Consider the following 6,707-nt stretch of genomic DNA (forward strand, 5'->3'; position numbering starts at 1 on the left):
AAAAGGTTCTTTGAAAAACCTTTAAAGGTGCCTCAAAGAACCATTTCTTGATGGTTCTTTGGGGCACCTTTAAAGGTTCTTCAATGAACCACTGAAAGAAATGGTTCTTCAAAGAACCATTGTTTGAAAGGTTCTTTGTGGCACCAAAAAAGGTTCCTCTATGGCATCAGTCTAAAGAACCACTGTTGGTTCCAGTTGGCACTTTTATTTTTCTGAGTGTGGTGCTGAGCGAGAGCAGAAATTAAAGCAAAGGGTAGCTCTCCTGCAAGGTCAGCAACAGTATTTTTTTCGTGCTCAAATTATCCAGGAAAAGGCTCCAATAGCCGGCTATGAGGTCGCCCAACTCATCGCAAGACATGGCAAGGCTTTTTCAGATGGAGACCTCATAAAACACGGCCTCGTTAAAGTCACCGAAATAATGTGCAGGACTTCACCAACGTCAGCGTGTCCAGAAATCCAGTTGTGCGACGCACTGAAGACTCGTCAGCCAACATTAAACTGCAACTGTCTGATAAAGCTGTGCTTTTGATTTTTACTCCATGGCATGAGATGAGAGCACCGATGCCACAGACACCGCAGCTGTCAGCTGCTATGTTTTTTGCGGGGAGTGGACGAAAGCACGAGCGCTTTAGGTGAGTAAAAAATATATTCCACAGTACCCGTGGGTTAATAAGCATGCATGTGCAGGTACACATGCTTCAAATATCAGCTGGATGGCCCGATTTACATACCCAGCGCAGCTGATACCAGAATAATTTACTAAAATTATATGGACTCCTGTTATTAAGTCCAGTTCAGTCTGTTAATGTTGATAATCGTTTCAAACGGACGTAGATGTTTTGCTAAGCCTAATAACTTAAATAACAAACTTGAAATGTACCCGTCCCATTTTCCCCTTTATTGTTTTTTTTCTCTGTGCTGCAAATCTTCTGTCTAAGAAGAAATCTGAGGCTGCTGTTCTGAGAATGAGCTACCAAAGCTTTTTCTGAATAAATCAATAAAGATTAATTTAGGGAAAGCTGTGATGAAGGCAGTTTTGTCTTTAATTATATTCAACAATATAACACATTTGACCACTTTTAAGTGATTTTTCTAACTTTAATACAGTAAAGTTTAGGTTATATACCTAAGTGGCCCAGCCCCTCCTATATTTCTATGTATGTGGCCCTCAGTGAAAAAAGTTTGGACACCCCTGATTTAGGGTAAACGTCTTTCTAAAAAATGAATAAATAAATTATGAGAGGGAAAAGTACGGAATAAAATTATTATATTATTAAATTTGTTTCTGACATCTTACAGTTACTTTTGCTAAGGTATTCATGAAGATTATTATTATTTTTGCTTGTTGCTCATTTTTGTCGCCGGTTCCTACCCCTGTGTGGATTTGGTGTGTGTGCTACTAACTACAGTTCCACTGATTGGGCTGCTGTCTGTCTTGGCCAGGACACTCTTGTGAAAAAGATTTTGACCCACTCTCTTGGAGCCGCTGGTCCGGGGTGGCTTGAACCTCTTCCTTGTCGGGGGAGCTCCCTCTGGTGCCGGGTGGTTCATTGGTGTCTGGGGCCATGGTGGCCGGCCTCTGGCGGGGTTGGCTGCTTCAGGTTCACTGGGACTTTCCCCCTTTTGCTGTGGGCACCCCATCTGGGCCCTTCGTCCTTGTCCTGATGGGATGGACGCTTAGATGTCGCCCAGATGTGTGGCCTCAGGTCTTCAGGCTGCTGACGGCACTTTTCTCCTGGATACATCTCTGTCTGCCTCTGGCTAAATTGTAGATGTATAACTCAAAGCATTAAAAAGCTTTATAATTACTTATGATACCACTTTTTTCTTATAAATCAGTAAAAACTAAAATCAGAAATATTGAATTACTAAACCAATTATAGTTCTAATAAGACCCACAGTAAAAACAAACACTGACATCTGCAATTTAAGTATATTAAAAACTGCTATAAGGCCATAAAACTGAGTGAAACAGTCACGCACACATTTCATTATTTACAGGACGAAAACGTCTATAAATGGGTTAATTTCTCACTGGGTTACTTTATAATGATACACAAACCTGTCACAATATCCTATGGACCACTGAGTACTACTCTCCTAAGTCATAATGTGTGATTTCTTAATAAAAAATAAAGAATCCTAAAGTCTGGCTTACTTGTTTGAAATGCAGGCCATCTGCTGATTGGTCAGATGCGGTTATGTCACTGTCTGTCACATAACCTGGGCTTTGCTGATTGAATGGGAGACAGCCGTGTGGTCCCTACACAATCGCAGAGAGAGAAGGGGAAAACAATAAAGTCACCAAATATGGTTCATCACTCGATAAAGGCTTAAGAACAGCCCTAAAAAAACCTCACTGTCTTGCACCACCTCTGCCTATACAGGGAGTGCAGAATTATTAGGCAAATGAGTATTTTGTCCACATCATCCTCTTCATGCATGTTGTCTTACTCCAAGCTGTATAGGCTCGAAAGCCTACTACCAATTAAGCATATTAGGTGATGTGCATCTCTGTAATGAGAAGGGGTGTGGTCTAATGACATCAACACCCTATATCAGGTGTGCATAATTATTAGGCAACGTCCTTTCCTTTGGCAAAATGGGTCAAAAGAAGGACTTGACAGGCTCAGAAAAGTCAAAAATAGTGAGATATCTTGCAGAGGGATGCAGCAGTCTCAAAATTGCAAAGCTTCTGAAGCGTGATCATCGAACCAATCAAGCGTTTCATTCAAAATAGTCAACAGGGTCGCAAGAAGCGTGTGGAAAAACCAAGGCGCAAAATAACTGCCCATGAACTGAGAAAAGTCAAGCGTGCAGCTGCCAAGATGCCACTTGCCACCAGTTTGGCCATATTTCAGAGCTGCAACATCACTGGAGTGCCCAAAAGCACAAGGTGTGCAATACTCAGAGACATGGCCAAGGTAAGAAAGGCTGAAAGACGACCACCACTGAACAAGACACACAAGCTGAAACGTCAAGACTGGGCCAAGAAATATCTCAAGACTGGTTTTTCTAAGGTTTTATGGACTGATGAAATGAGAGTGAGTCTTGATGGGCCAGATGGATGGGCCCGTGGCTGGATTGGTAAAGGGCAGAGAGCTCCAGTCCGACTCAGACGCCAGCAAGGTGGAGGTGGAGTACTGGTTTGGGCTGGTATCATCAAAGATGAGCTTGTGGGGCCTTTTCGGGTTGAGGATGGAGTCAAGCTCAACTCCCAGTCCTACTGCCAGTTTCTGGAAGACACCTTCTTCAAGCAGTGGTACAGGAAGAAGTCTGCATCCTTCAAGAAAAACATGATTTTCATGCAGGACAATGCTCCATCACACGCGTCCAAGTACTCCACAGCGTGGCTGGCAAGAAAGGGTATAAAAGAAGAAAAACTAATGACATGGCCTCCTTGTTCACCTGATCTGAACCCCATTGAGAACCTGTGGTCCATCATCAAATGTGAGATTTACAAGGAGGGAAAACAGTACACCTCTCTGAACAGTGTCTGGGAGGCTGTGGTTGCTGCTGCACGCAATGTTGATGGTGAACAGATCAAAACACTGACAGAATCCATGGATGGCAGGCTTTTGAGTGTCCTTGCAAAGAAAGGTGGCTATATTGGTCGCTGATTTGTTTTTGTTTTGTTTTTGAATGTCAGAAATGTATATTTGTGAATGTGGAGATGTTATATTGGTTTCACTGGTAAAAATAAATAATTGAAATGGGTATATATTTGTTTTTTGTTAAGTTGCCTAATAATTATGCACAGTAATAGTCACCTGCACACACAGATATCCCCCTAAAATAGCTAAAACTAAAAACAAACTAAAAACTACTTCCAAAAACATTCAGCTTTGATATTAATGAGTTTTTTGGGTTCATTGAGAACATGGTTGTTGTTCAATAATAAAATTATTCCTCAAAAATACAACTTGCCTAATAATTCTACACTCCCTGTAATGCAGTATTGAGATCCCTTCCTAGGTGAGTCAACCCCACGTTTTCCCTGGATTTCTACAGCAACATAATTGAGAGGTTAATGATTTCTAAAAATAGATAAATACATGTCTGAAATGTTCTGAATGTGCAGATAGTTTTGAGCATAATCAGAAATTTAGAGAAGTGTATCCCACCTCTCGCCCTACAATAACTGGGATAGGCTCCAGTTTTACTATAGTTTTATGCATTTATCACATTGAACTACTGAGACATGCTCTTCAACTTGCACATCTTTATCTTTCCTTAAGACAGAGATTAAATGTGTAGTTAAACAAACTGTCAATTGGACTGAGATCTGGGCTTGGACTTGGCCCCATCTGAACCATTTCTGTGTGGCGTTTCCTGTCTGCTTGGGGTCGTTGCCTTGCTGGAAAATAAATCTTTTCCTGATAATTTTCTTAGTTCATTATCCCCTCTACGTTTACAAGCCTTCAAAGGCCTGTTCCTCTGATGCAAGGCCAGAGGATGCTGCCACCGCCATGCTTCACAGTAGAGATGGTGTGTTTGTGGTGATATGTGGAGATTGTCTCATCAGACCAAATAACCATCTTCTAGTTGACCTTGGAGTCACCCACATGGCTTTGGGTGAGTTCCAAGTGAGATTTCATGGCAGCTTTTTTTCAGCAGTGGCTTCTTCTTTGCTACTCACCCATACAGCTTTCACTGATGAAAGAACCCAGGCAACAGTAGTTGTATGTACAGTCTCTTCTATCTATGCCCCTGAAGCTTTTAAATCCTTCAGAGTGGACACCTGGTGGCCTCCATCACTGGTGTTTTTCTTCCCCAGTCACTCTGTTTGCGAGGATGACCAGCTCTAGGCAAATTTAGACAACTGCCATACTTCTTCCATTTCTTAACGATGGACTTACCTGAACTCTGTGGTATATCCAGTGAGTTGGAAATCATTTTGTTGCCAACTCCCAACTTTCAAGGACAGAGTTTTCTGAGTTCCTTTATGTTTTCTTTTTGCAGCAGCTGATGAACCAGAGTCTGAACCTTACAGATACAGGTGCCTTTATACAATCGCTTCATACATGGTAGATGCACTCAGGTGATCTCCATTTCCCCAACTGCTGGAATCAGCTGGACCTCTGATAAATTAGGTTGTCACTTTAAAGATCAAATGTTTATTTTACTATATATACTTTTAATTAACTGGCATTATTTTATCAACATGAAAGAAGTTTGACCATTGTTTTGACCATGATCTTATGTATTAAAGCATTGAAGGGGTGAATACCTTTTATAAGCATTGTATATGCAGTCAAATATACCTGGCTCATAAAGTAGTATCAGTCTCAGATTAGCAAATAACACAGTCCCCTGCTGAGAGCGATAATAGCAGTGAAATCAGCCATGAAGAGGCTTGGACTGCTGGGAGGAGAAATAGGATACCAGCATAAATTATATATGTAAATTAAGGAAAAGACAAACACATGTAACACAGGTGATAAATAGATTCCAGTGCTCACAAGACTCAGATTTTTACACTATACATGCAAACAGTTTTGTTTTATTTGTACTGGTTAAGCTCAGTGTGCTGCAAAAACTCTCAGAAAAATAGATTAAAATTAAAGTATCAAATAAATAAACTGTTAATGTTATTCAATCAATAGCTGCTCTGACAGTCTGCTTCCATGCAATTACAGTGTCTGCTGCAGTGTTTTTAAATGCCACTCAGTACAGATGAGTCGGAGGCTGAAAGGATGGGAAAAGTGAGAGAAACACTGGCGAGAGCAGTAAGAAAAGCCACAAACAGATGTCAGAGACGAAAGGATAAGACACGCGTTAATGATCAAAAATACAGGAGAGTAAGAGCTGAACTGTTGCTTCACTTATCTAAATTCCTCTAGCATGAAAAGAAGTTGGCTTGTCTTGAGCAGAGGATACCAAGGCATTAAATTGGCTTCACTCTGAGCCTGTATGTGGTAGATGGATTGCAAAACGCGGGAGCCTCAAGTTCAGCATGTGCCCTTGGTAATTAGCACTGCACTTAAATAAAAGTAATGGACGGATAGTTTTAAAAATTGGATTTAAATCGATGCGGCAGAACCAGAGATAGCTAATCTCGTTCAGAGTCTGGGGTCCTGCAGCATTCATTTCTGCCCCGTGGCCCCAGAGGCTTGAACCAGCCCTTGTAGAAAGCAGATGGGCTGCAGAATGTTTTGGAAAGCAATTGCAAAAGCCTGATTAACTGTCTCCGTCTCGCAACTCCTCACTATTAGGCCAAATTTAATGATCACAGAATCAGACTGTAAAAAGCTAAAAAGCTGTTTTAACACTCCTCAACATAAACCTTTGGGAAACCAGTTTGCACTGCATATGGAGGTTTTGGTGTTTGGAGGTTTTGCTGTGCGGCGTGATGAAAAGTCCCTCCTTGAAAGGATAAATATGAGCCAGCAGGCTGGTGGGTCTCTTGTAGAAAAAAAACGTAGAAAATTATAGAGCTCGTTGAAATACTTCTAATATTATAATACTAAATGAACCATGAAAGGATTTTTCTTGATTTTCTACTGACAGTGTGAATGGCACAAGGAAATGTTATTCAAACCAAGTTTCAAGGAAGGTCATTATAAACATATATCGAATGAATACAATCACAACCCACACTCAGCAAACTGAGCTCCACTCTTCCAGTCTACACAGCGTCTGCCTGCAGGTATTTTGATCATCAAGCAGAAGCGATCATCTAGTTCAAAGGTTTGCCTGATCGTTAA

Source organism: Haplochromis burtoni, unplaced genomic scaffold (assembly GCF_018398535.1).
Source record: "Haplochromis burtoni strain Fernald_Lab_line unplaced genomic scaffold, NCSU_Asbu1 Contig_110, whole genome shotgun sequence".
Classification (NCBI taxonomy): Eukaryota; Metazoa; Chordata; class Actinopteri; order Cichliformes; family Cichlidae; genus Haplochromis; species Haplochromis burtoni.